This window comes from Nilaparvata lugens, chromosome 1 (genome assembly GCF_014356525.2).
Source record: "Nilaparvata lugens isolate BPH chromosome 1, ASM1435652v1, whole genome shotgun sequence".
NCBI lineage: Eukaryota > Metazoa > Arthropoda > Insecta > Hemiptera > Delphacidae > Nilaparvata > Nilaparvata lugens.
The window spans coordinates 72,546,887-72,559,927 of record NC_052504.1 but is presented as its reverse complement, the minus strand read 5'-3'; the positions used below and the strand labels follow the sequence as shown (position 1 = coordinate 72,559,927).

The 13,041-nt window shown below is 33.5% G+C and overlaps 2 long non-coding RNA genes across 5 annotated transcripts in view; one reads left to right on the top strand and one right to left on the bottom strand.

Annotated features, from left to right (window-relative positions):
- The window catches only part of LOC111049953, a 189,379-nt gene that overhangs the window by 109,502 nt on the left and 66,836 nt on the right, over window positions 1–13,041 (bottom strand). The gene's annotated exons all lie outside the window — the stretch shown is intronic.
- LOC120354786 overlaps window positions 1–13,041 on the top strand; it is a 32,222-nt gene that overhangs the window by 6,558 nt on the left and 12,623 nt on the right. The window contains exon 3 of the long non-coding RNA XR_005573176.1: window positions 509–694. This is a non-coding gene — a long non-coding RNA (uncharacterized LOC120354786). The remainder of the gene's footprint in view (window positions 1–508; window positions 695–13,041) is intronic.

Sequence of the window (13,041 nt, the reverse complement as noted above, 5' to 3'; positions counted from 1 at the left end):
ATAACAATTTCTTGCAAAATAGTGTGCTTTATTAATATATATTAAGAGCTTGAATGGTTCTGGATGATGTAAAGTTAAAAATCATTCTTCATATTGATGTAAAATATCATTATCGAAATTCTCTTCTTTGCACAAAATATTATCTTCTTTCTGTGATTCACAATTTGGACTGTACCAGTCATGTTCCTTACTATGATTGTCTGTGGGCAATCAATTTTCAGAATATATTGAACAAAACACACATTGAACATTGTCAGGTGCACGCACAAATATATAACCCTGTTTAGCCATATTTTGAGGTGACAACAGACTCAATTCTAATTTCCAACAATAATCAAATGTTAATAACCTCAATCATTCGTGCATGAAAATATGATCCTGAGATAACATTTTCACTCGCACACTGTACTTGCACCTTGTCAAATCTCAACTGATTTTAGATCAATGTTTTTTTTGTTGTCTATCTCCAATTCTATGCCATACTGATATATTCTTTGTTTGTTTTCAGCATGACCAGCAGTAGCAGCAGCAAAAATGAACCGAGATAGTGAATACAGAGCACAGGCTGTAAATTCTCAAGCAATTCGCCATCACATTACATTCGAAAACGATGAGACAGACATTGAATCCATACTCAAACACTCAAAAACATGTGTTTTTGAGATAATTAGAGAGCACGCTGAACGTTTCAAAGGTAATGTGAAATTGTTCAATGTTCTAAATGTGTTATTGTATAAAATGGTGGTTTTAGAATCTGAGGAGAGCAAAGCTGTTTCATCTCTAGTGAATCTGCATAGTTACTCGGCCATAGGCATGAATGTCTCTGATAACTATGACCAATTGAACAAACATTTCATGTTAGCAGTTAAGGGAATTTTAAGTTCGTTCGATAACTTTGTTCGAATTGGGAATTGGTTGGGTGTTGAAGAAGATTGACTTGCTTGATGTTAATGTGATTAGATATAATCCAATATACACAAGCATTTTCATTCAAACACCACAGTTCATCAAAAATAAGAAATGCATTATCAATGTCAAAAATCTTTCTGATAAGAAGTGTTTTCTATAGTGTTCTAGCCTATTTTGACCAGATATCAAATAATTTGAGATTAACTGTGAAATATATGAGCAAATTTGCTCACAGGCTGCACAATCGTAGAGTTAATTTCCCCACCACCAATCTTGACATAAAAAAATGTGAAATTCTAAATACAGATATTGCAATTCATGTTATCACGTATGACAACAAAAAGTTTTTCCCCTATCATACAGGCATATTCTGCACACATAAATACAAAATTAATCTTCCAATGCTTCCAATATTCAAAGGCAATGCAGGAAAAACACATTTTTGCAAACCTGCACTTCACCATAGAATTGGAAAACAATAGTACAATCAATTTCTTGGACATCACCATATTTAAACAAAACCATACTTTCAAAACATTAAAAATATACAGGAAACCTACAACAACTGACACAGTAATTCACAATACCTCCAACCACCCAACCAAACATAAACTTGCAGCTTTCCACCACATGATCAACAGACTATTGAATATCCCTATGACACAATTTGATTACAATCACGAGCTCAACCAATACCTACTATTACTTAGTAATAGTAGGTATTGGCTCAACACGATCAAATTCATTGCCCAACAAAATGGATACTCATCCACTCTAGTCGACAACCTACTCCACAAAATAAGAACAAAATCATAAACCAAGTGTAATATGGAAAATGACCAAAAATTCATCACACTCACATACTGCAACAAAAAATCACAGAAATTAGCATCATCTTTTAAGAAACTCAAATACAGAATCGCCTTTAAAACAACAAATTCACTGAGAAAACATTTTCAAAATTACCAAACAAACAAACAGAGATTCGAGCAACCAGGCATCTACAAATTGAATTGTAATTATTGTAGTAAACTGTATATCGGACAGACTGGACGTGACTTTCAGACAAGATACAAAGAGCACATCAGAGCCATTAATAAACCACATAGCCACTCAAACTTTGCTGACCATATTATATCAACAGACCACACATACACCAACATTGCCACCAATCTTGAAATCCTCCATATCTCACAAAAAAGCAGAAAACTCAATGTATTGGAACAATACAAAATTTACAACCACACAAAACAGTTTCCCAACAGTCTCCTAAATGATCAAGTAAATTTCTCTTCCCACACACTCTTTGACAAAATAGTCCACAGTTCAAAATTACCGCCTCACTAGGTATCCACCAACCCAACCCCCACCACAACCTATTCCACCACCTTCATCCCTTGCCAAACATAGCCTTGTCATCTGAGTAAATTCCCACAGTCTGATGATGACCAACAAGAGGTCGAAACGATCATCACTACAAAAGTAAGTGTATTTTCACTTCAAAAGTGTTTTTTAAAATTCAAGTTTATATATATATATTATATATATATATATATATATATATATATATTGAATTTCGTCATCATTCTCATCAATCATCTACATACATGTATAGTATATAAATAAAAAATATTTTTTTACTTAAATATAATTATTAAATAAATTTATTTGTTTAAATTTCCAAATACTTCTGACAGACAGTCTGATTGTAGCTTTGTTGGTTTAGGAACCCATTTTTCTACATTTTTTTCATATACTTTTCATATTATGGGCCAGTTCATTCAAAGTAATAGTAATAATAATAATTATTATAAAAGTATAATAATAATCATAATATTCTACTAATAAATAATAGTAAAATAAAATTTGAAATTCCATAACTTTGAAAGCGAGAAATGTAATCAGTATAATATAATATTTGAATGAATTATCAATATTGTTGACAATTTGCTTCTTTCAATGGCCTTAAAATTACAAATACTTTTTACAGGAAGAAAGATATCCACAAGTTCACTTGGAGTGCTAGAGGCTCAAGGTCCATCATTGACTACATCATTGTCAATGATAAAATGAAAAGCCTAGTTCAAGATGTAAGAGTATTTAGGGGATGCGACATTTATACCGACCATTATCTCTTAGTAAGCAAAGTTTTGATCCTGAGGAAATGGAGAACTATCAAGAAGAGTAGACCACAGAGGGGAGAAGTGTTTAAAATAAATCTTTTACAGGATGATAGCATACGAGACCTGTATCAGAGGCGTTTGCAGGAACACTTCTTGACCGTACCAACTGCCGATGATATTCAGACGGAATGGACCAATATAAAGTCATGCATTGAAAAAGCTGCAACTGAGGCACTCGGGAAAAAGCTGAGAAGAAGTAGTAAGAAGCGTTTAAGGATTTGGAACTGTGATATAGAAACTGCTATCAGAGAAAAGCAGACGGCATACCTCGTATTTTTGCAGAAAAAGACGCAAGAAGCTAAGGAAGATTACTTACAAAAACGTAACATTGCAAAGCAGGTGGTGCGGAATGCTCAACAGGTGTCATGGGATAAGTTTATAAACGTAATAGAAAATGATATTCATGGAAGGCAACAATGTGCATATAAGATAATGCGATCGATAAACAGGAGTGAAAAAGATGATGCATCATTGAACATGATATCTGATACTGAATGGAAAAGTCATTATAAAGAGTTATGGTTTTCTGAAAATGTCTTGAACACTGCTCCTTCAGATCCGCTTGCAAACAATTCTGTGGACCTCATAACAAGGGAAGAACTGCTTCAAGCATTGCAGAGCATTAAAAACCGAAAAGCTGCTGGCTTGGATGGACTGAATGGAGAACTTTTTAAATATGGTGGTTTGTTTTTAGAGCTGAGGTTTTTGCACCTGTTGAACGAGTGTTGGAAAAGATGTGAAATCCCGGCAGAATGGAAAAAGGCAGAAGTAATCTCTTTTTTCAAAAAAGGAAAGCGAAATAATTGCAAAAATTATAGGGGAATCAGTTTACTAAATGTTGGGTACAAAATCTATTCTAAAATAATAAATGGTAGAGTGAAAATTATTGCAGAAGCCATTTTAAATGAAGAGCAAAGTGGCTTCAGAAAAGGACGTTCTTGCTCAGATAACATTTTTTCAGTGAAAAGAATAATAGAGAAGAGAAGAGAGTTCAATCTTGAAACACACATGGCTTTCATCGATTTTGAAAAAGCATTTGACAGAGTGAATCGATGCCGTTTGTGGGACATTCTTAAAGAGAGAGGATACCCTCTACACCTGGTGAATGTGATTAAATCGCTCTACAATAAAACGCAAATAGTAATCAATACAGGTAAGGATCGACTAGACGAAATGATTATAAATCAAGGAGTTAGACAAGGGTGCAGCTTATCACCCACTTTATTTAATATTTATGTGGACCACATTTTCAGAAAATGGAAATGTAGAGTAGCTTTAGGAATTAAACTAACAAATGACGAGTACCTGAATGCATTATTGTTTGCTGATGACTTGTGGATTATTCAAGACAGTGAAAATGACCTCCAAAAATCAGTTTATGTTCTTAATGAAATTTGTAAAGAGTACAATTTTAAAATATCAATAGACAAGACAAAAGTTATGGCTTTCACAGGTAAACATCCAACCCGGTCAAAAATTGTGATTGACAACAAAGTTCTGGAACAAGTGTCGAAATATACATATTTAGGATGCGACATCAGTTATAGTGAAGATTTGGATATCGAGAAAAAGATTGGACAATTTCAAGTGGTATGTGGCAATATTAGCAGAACCTTGGGGAAGCAAGCACGGAGAGAAACTATAATGAAATTTTATAGAATAATGGCTGCTCCAGTCCTCCTCTACGGAAGCGAGTCGTGGGTTACAACTAAACCCCTAGAGAGTAGAGTGCAGGCGGCGGAGATGCGATTCCTCCGGAGAACCAAGGGCTGCGATAGAAGGGACCACATCAGAAACGATGATATCCGAGCAGAGCTAGGAATTTACAGCTTGTTGGAAAAAGTCACACAATACCGGAAGCAGTGGAAAGACCATGTGGAAAGAATGCCGGCAGAAAGGCTTCCTCTACAGATATTGAACTATAAACCGACAGGGAAAAGATCTATTGGTAGGCCACGGAAGAGATGGCAATAAATACACTACTTGTATAAATTATAGCGTAATTTTGTAATTGAAATATAGATATTAATAAGCTGTTTGTAAGTCGGAACAGGTATTAACCTAATCCTTGTATGTAAGATGATGATGATGATGATTATCAATATTCATTCGACTACACACTAGACAATTGCAGTGTATCGTTCACACAGAATAAAACAGTGGAAGATGATAAGGGTTGGGGGGGGGGACGAGTGAGAGGCATATACTGGGTGAATAGCAAGAGAGAGAGAGAGAGAGAGAGAGAGAGAGAGAGAGAGTGATGGGAAACACCCAACACTACCCTGGCACTCGCTTCCACTAAAAATTGGACTACAGTTTAAAAGAGCGGGTGCACAGCTCACACCGCCTACTTATTTTATTACATCAATAATGAGATCAGGAATAATATTTAAAAATATTACACAAGAACACTGACGACGGATAGGTGGTAGGGGTAGGGAAAGGTTGAGACACCATTGCCACTAGTGAAGAGCCCTCAACAAGAACTAACCGCAAATCAAATCATGATTTCAATTCGAGACACAACCAAAACTGGTCAAACTCAAACAATGTCAACGGAATGAACGAGAAATCTTCATTGTGTCTTAATCTAATAATGAAATATAGACTCAACTAAAATCAATCACACATTGTCAACACAATAGATAGACTCAAACTTTGTCAGATATCATTGAACTTACCACCGCAGTGGCCACTTCCAGAGCCTCATTTGACAAAGAGCTACAGTAGCCCAGCTGGACTATTTCGAATTTCGTCATAGATTGAATATTATTATCAGCCTTTCTTCTCTTTAGATATGTTTTCTAATATAAACCGCTAAGACAAAAGAACAAGTCAAATCTGATTTGATCAAACTGAGGTTAACTATATGAAGCAAGGGAGTAATTACAAAGAATGAGATTAAAGTAAGTTAATGATGCAACAAGAAAAATGCTTAATCACTAACGTTCTTTATGAATAAGACCATGTTTGAAACTCCATCGATTAGGACATATAACAATGTAAAACACTGAACATACATTATTACAATAAAGCTGTAAAATCATAATTATAAGATAAACCAGTTTATGTGGCAGAATTTGAAGTTCAACCACTAGTTACACTAGAAATAATATGGATGAAAGGATAACATTATAATGGCAATAGCTATTTAACAAATTATTTCATGAGTTTGTCCAACGAAATTCCCACTGAATAATTAGATAGAAAAAGATCACAGTATGCTATTTTTTATAAAGGAACCAAATGAGACCATTTGAAACAACCCGACTGGGATGAATAAACAAAGAGCTTTGAAAACAACTAGAATATGCTTACATTTTAATAATGAGCTTAATAATGGTTGACATTTTAAAAAACTTTATCCTAAACTAACCAACTTAATTTAAACTAACCAACTAATGGTTGACATTTTAAAATGGTTGACATTTTAAAAAACGCTATCAAAGATTCACAAGAAAATCTTCTTTTAGAAAATAACTTGACACAGAAATATAGGTCGCCATGGATAAATAGTTATCTGATCAAGCAAATAAACTTAAGAAATGAGTTATACAAGAATGTTATCAAACAACCTAATAATGACGACTTAAAACAAATATACAATACATTCAAAAATAACTTACGTAATGAACTGAGAGAAAGAAAACAATATTATTATTCAAAACTGTTTAGAGAAAGCCAGGGAAACATTAGAAAGACGTGAAAACAATTGACGCGTTAATAGGATTGAAAAAAAATAAAGAACCACTAAAACTGATTGTTGATGAGCAGGGAAATAGCATACATGATAGTAATAAAATTTCTAATTCGTTTAATTCTTATTTTCTAAATGTTGTGAATAAAATGAATGATGAATTAGAACAAACCACATTGCAAACTAGGGAAGAGTCTGCTAGAATATCAAAATAAGGTTTCCATACAATTCTCCAACAAATTCAATTTTTCTCCACCCTACAAATCCGGAGGAAGTAGCAAGTACAATAAGAAAATTGAAAAATAAATCTTCGCCAGGTGTAGATGGATAAGCCAGCAGATTACAAAAAACTTACATGAATTATTTGAACAAATTAACCGATCTAATTAACCTAAGTATTGCCAAAGGAAAATTCCCAAGCATGTTCAAACACAGCGTAGTTATACCTATTCCTAAAAAGCCAAATTGTAAAAACATAGATCAGTTCCGCCCAATTTCACTTTTACCGGTTTTTCCAAGATTTTAGAAAAAATATTCAAGATTAGACTTGAAAACTTTTATAAAAATAATAACTTTTAGTGATAACCAATATGGTTTCCGTGAAGGAAGAAGTACAGAAGCGGCAATTAAAAATCTCATTTCAAAAATAAATGACAGTTTTAGTGTTAATAATAAGTGTGCAGCTCTGTTTCTTGATATATCTAAAGCATATGATGCAATTGATAAAAACATGCTTCTAAAAAACTTGATTTATCAGGAGTAAGAGGAATTGCCAATGATTGGTTAAGATGCTACCTATCTAATAGGAGTCAAAGGGTCAGAATTAACGATACGTTGAGTGAACCCGGGGACATTACCATAGGTATTCCTCAAGGATCAGTGTTATCAAGTACTTTATTCCTGGTCTTTATTAACGATTTGACGGATGGTGACTTACAGGGAAAGATTACATCTTTTGCAGACGATACAGTTATATTTTATTCGGCCAAAACAAATCAAGAACTTAAAAATAAATTAGAAATGGATCTTAAGCACCTTAGGTGGTGGTTTTGCGAAAATAAATTAACTATCAACACAGACAAATCTAATATAATACAATTTAATCTTCAAAACACGGATCAGGAGTTAACTAGTATTTACTTCCATAAATTAGATTGTGCGCAACAGGTGAATAATTTATTGTGTAACTGTGAAACTATAAAACAAGCACGTACAGTTAAATATCTGGGCCTCATATTGGATAGTAGGCTCACTTGGTCAGATCATGTACAGAAGATAAAAAATGAGTTATTTGTATACATAAGGAAGTTCTATTACCTCAGACAGTTATGTCCAAAAGAAGTATTGTTACAATTATACCATGCAATTATTGGTTCCAGAATAAATTATGGAATAATATGCTATGGGAGTGCATACAATGTTCATATTAAACCTGTGATTACTGGTCAGAAACATATATTAAAATAATTTGTAATAAACCTAAACAATATAGTTCAATGATGCTCTTCAGAGAACTGTCAATATTATCAGTGAGACATTCTTCTATTCAAAGCATTGCTGGATTTAGCTGAAAATAATTTCGATATTCAACAGATGAGAGAAAGAATAAACCTCAGGAATTCACAGGACATTAACCTCCCAAAACCAAGATTAGAACATTCCAGACGACACTTCAAATACATAGCTATAAAAATATTCAATTCACTTCCAGTAACAACAAGGAAAATAACGTCACGTCAGTTATTAGAAAAGAAATCAAGAAATTCATTTTACAACTAGACAACCCGAATGATTTTTTACTAAATAATATAGGTCTAAATTTAGTATAATTTACACATTACACGACATGAACACTGCAACAATCAAAGATCATTGAACTCACAAATCCCGTCCGGTATCGTAAACAGTAAGACAGTATCAAATTTCAATCACTGTATCTTTCTTCAAAACGCATTCATTTATGGTATAATTACATCAGCACTTTGAAAAAAAACGAAACGTTAACTATGAATAAAATTGAACTAAATATGAAAAAAACAGCAACCACTCCGTACATAGTTTTAAGTTTTGTGTAAGTGTGTGTGTGTGTGTGTGTGTGTGTGTGTGTGTGTGTGTGGTGTGTGTGTGTGTGTGGTGTGTGTGTGTGTGTGTGTGTGTGTGTGTGGTGTGTGTGTGTGCGCATGTGTGAATGTGTGTGCATATGAATGTGTGCGCATATGTGAATGTGTGTGCGTATGAATGTGTGCAAGAATGATTATAAATATGACATATTGATTTATTTCAATATAATACCATATTCAATTATTATGTTCTTCATGATATAATATTAAATTTGTATATAAATATTTTATTATATATATTCAAGTGTCCCACACAGGGTAGCCTATAGGGAACACATATTAGAAATTAGGAAACAATATTGTATTGATTTTTGGAATGCATTTGATTGTATAATTATTTTTTTTGAATAAAGAAAAGAATAAAGAATAAAGAAATCAGACTCTAGATACTTAACAGTATTCGATTCCATTCGAATACTATGTGAAAGTCATTAAAAAGATAGCTAATCTACAATTATTAGGTATCAATAACAGTTGTGATGAATCTTTCAAATAGATCTCATGAAAAGAGAGAAAAATTGTGATTACCTTTTAAAATGAAAGAATTTGCTAAAGGAATAGTTAGCGACCGAGCGATAAAGCTTACTTATCAATAACTGTATATTTGATAAGAGTACCGTTCTGTACTGAATATTTTTCTAGGAAAATTATTCAATAAAATTATAATTATTTTGCAAATAAAGCACAAATTATTTACGAATTGCTCATTGATTTTGAGGTTACACTTTGTTTACTATCGATCAGATGTTTTTAAAACAGTTCGAACGCAGCTGACTGATTCAAAGTATTGTCAAATGTCACGCTGGCTTCACGTAAGATATAATACCATCTCTAAAAATCAAAACTATCCATAAAGGATCAAGAATTTCAAATAAAAAAAAATAAAATGTATGTGTTATCGTTGAAATTATTTATTATTTAAGAAATTATATTATATGTCAGGTCTTATTGTAACTAAATAGGTCATAGCATGAAATTATATTATTGATAAAATGGCAGAAATTAATTATAACAATCTCAAACCTAATAAAAATTGTACAAGAGTATTAATTCATTAATGATTTAATTCAACTGAACCACATGGTAATTAAATCTCTTTGGCAGGTCTAAGCCAATCACAGTGCATAGAAATAGCACCGAGAAGGTGATCGTTTGAAAGCAACACATGTTAATCTATTATCAGACAACAACCCTGCCTTATCAGTTACACTAGCACATGTACATTGTATGAGAGGAACTATGTCCAGAAGATTAAGCAGTTTTAAGAATTACATGAATTGAATTATTATTGTAATTAAAAGAATTATATTCTACTGCTTGCCACTGATGTCATGTCTACGTCACAAGCGTTCCACCAATGGCAAATTTTTATGCAAATTATTACATCGAGATTCTGAGAAGCAAGGTCTAGCCTAGAAGCTTAGAGAAAAGACAGCACTTCCCTTTTGAAATCCTCACCGTGCAGATCTCTTTTTATAGTTACCAAAGACCTATTTGTGAAAATTTATTGTTCGATTTTAAATGTTCTATTTGTGAGCCGATATTTTAGGCCAATTTATTTGTTATTTGTAAATTTCTGTTTTCATCAATCGATAAATTTAAAAGTTTAAAGTAAATTATCCCTTAATTAATTCGGTGAAGGAGATATTTAAATTAAAATTCCCCACGTGCTGAAACCGAAGCCTGGATTGCTGCCGATCAAACGATTTTTGATCTAAAGAAGAAAACCACGACCGCCAAGGAAATTCACGTGAGTTATAAGTTTAAAAAGGGGCCCCAATCTACGCTTCGAAAATATTTCAGTGCAGAAAAACATAAATTTTTTCTTCGTTAAATTATTGGCCACGCCGACAAGCGCTTTAGCATTTGAGAGTCTAGAATTTATTCATATTAAATTTATAAGAATTTGTAGTTGATTAACTATCCTCCGCTGCCTGAACCACGACCCCGAGCAACTTTAAAATATATTTTGTAATTCATTTTTTTTCACTATTTTTCAAAACTGTTCAATTTTATCAATTGTAAAATTCTGTTGAATCACGCATGGTATCATGCAAGCACAAGAAAATTTTTAACTATTCTATTAATGCTAAATTATTATCAACCTGTAAATCAAATTCTGAATCTGCACTGTATGATTACATATTTTATTATAATATATTTCAGTTTTGTTAATTCGCTTTCTGAGTTCGATTATTTCTTAAGCCTGTCAATTATTGTGTCTGATACGTTCTATATCATCAAGAACCGATCGAATACGATCATTAGAATAATTGAATCAGGCTGGATATTGGAACAGGTCTAAGTGGATGTAGCGAGTGGGGTCAGATCGAGATATTTATTCTTTGTCCTTACCTGCTCATACATCGGCTTTTATCTGTTACCTACCTCGACTTTGGAGCGAACGCATCAATTGTACAGCAGTGGCAGCCATAGATCATATAAATTCCTACAATAGAGCTTAAAACCCGACAAGACTCTGTTCTCGAAATATATTCTGAACGATATTTGGTTCAAATACCGTATTTTTAATCCTTCAGAACTTATTAGAGACGCAGTCCCGTAAATTATCTACATTGGGATTTTTGCTCGACCTGTATGATTTTGTATGCTCATTCTTCACAGGTAATAATTTTAAGGTATCTGTAATCAGTGTTTAGCGTCCGCTACACTACTTGTAAAAATTTCATCATTATACAATCTGTCATTAGAAGAATCAAGGGTGAGCGAGCGTTTAGGCCTCCCACGATTCCGACAATTGTATGAATCTTGTAGTGAATCAATCAGTCTGGTGTTCACTCAGCGTCCACACACGCATTGCAAAATTTATAGCCTCTACACCATTGACTCAGTACAAGATTCACCCTACATGTGTGAAGCCGTTAAAAAACGCACCACACAGTCTAATACGTATCATATTATTAGAAACTCAGCATACCTTGACCTAAATAATACTAATTTTCAATGAAAAAAAAAAAAATACTTCCACTGAAGAAGCAGTAACACAAAAAAGGAAATTCAACTCTGAAAGCTAAATCTTACATTCTCTTTAGATAAATCAAACATTCTCTTTAGATAACTTCGCATATACGAGTGCATACTATTTTTTATACAAGGTGACACACGGGAGACGGACGGTTTTGAACTGCGTAGTACTGAGAGTGCGGCGGTGGGAGGTGGTTGTGGTGGGGATAGTTCTGCTCGACATAAGATGCCATTTTGTTTACTCAGTCACTATGGAGCAGTGGGACTTACAACGTCGATTGTTTGTCTATGACAGTTTCGTGAAAAGTGGTGAGTTTTATTAGATTAGTTGTAGTACTGCATTTGGTTTCAACTGCAGCATCCCTGAAAGAATACATCGGGATTCCAGAAGTGGGGATCATCACGGAAGCAGATCGTATTGTACTAACCCCAAAGAAATATGTATTTTATAATCTGCATTTTAATATACAAAATATGAAGATAAACAGTTCAATTTTTGGAAATCACCCTTGTTTTGATAATTCTAGTTCTGATTTGGTGAAGCTGATAGTAACTGAGGGAAACGATTTTGAGGAACTATTAACAACACTCCCATCAGAGGCTGGAATATTGACGACTGAAAAATGTCAATCCAATCCTGAAGAATGTGTGCAAGAAGTGATCAGAGGCTCTCGATCAAAGAGATCATGGGGGAATCATTGGTGGTTGGCTTGAGTAGTGCCTTCTTTACTTTTGTATCCAATAGAGACCTTACCAATAAGATAGATAAATTGAGAGAAAACCTGAAGATAAACACTGAAGCAGATAGAAAATGGAAGATGAACTCAGAAGCCACATTAGAATCCATGAGGAAATACTCAGTATCAACAAGTGATTCACTGAAGAATGAAACATGTAGAAATCAGTTGCGATTTTCGTTGACGGAATATTTGTTCCAGATACAAAGCTATTACACAAGAATGAGGGACTTGATTGTCATGTCTCTAAATAATCAGGTATCACGTGATCTCATCAGTGTAACGGATCTTTTCAACACCATACTATTGAAAGATGAAATGAGAGATACTATTTATAGGATGAACCCTCACTTATTCTATGTATTATCAAATGTATTTATTTCATCATACGACAGAATAACTAACACACT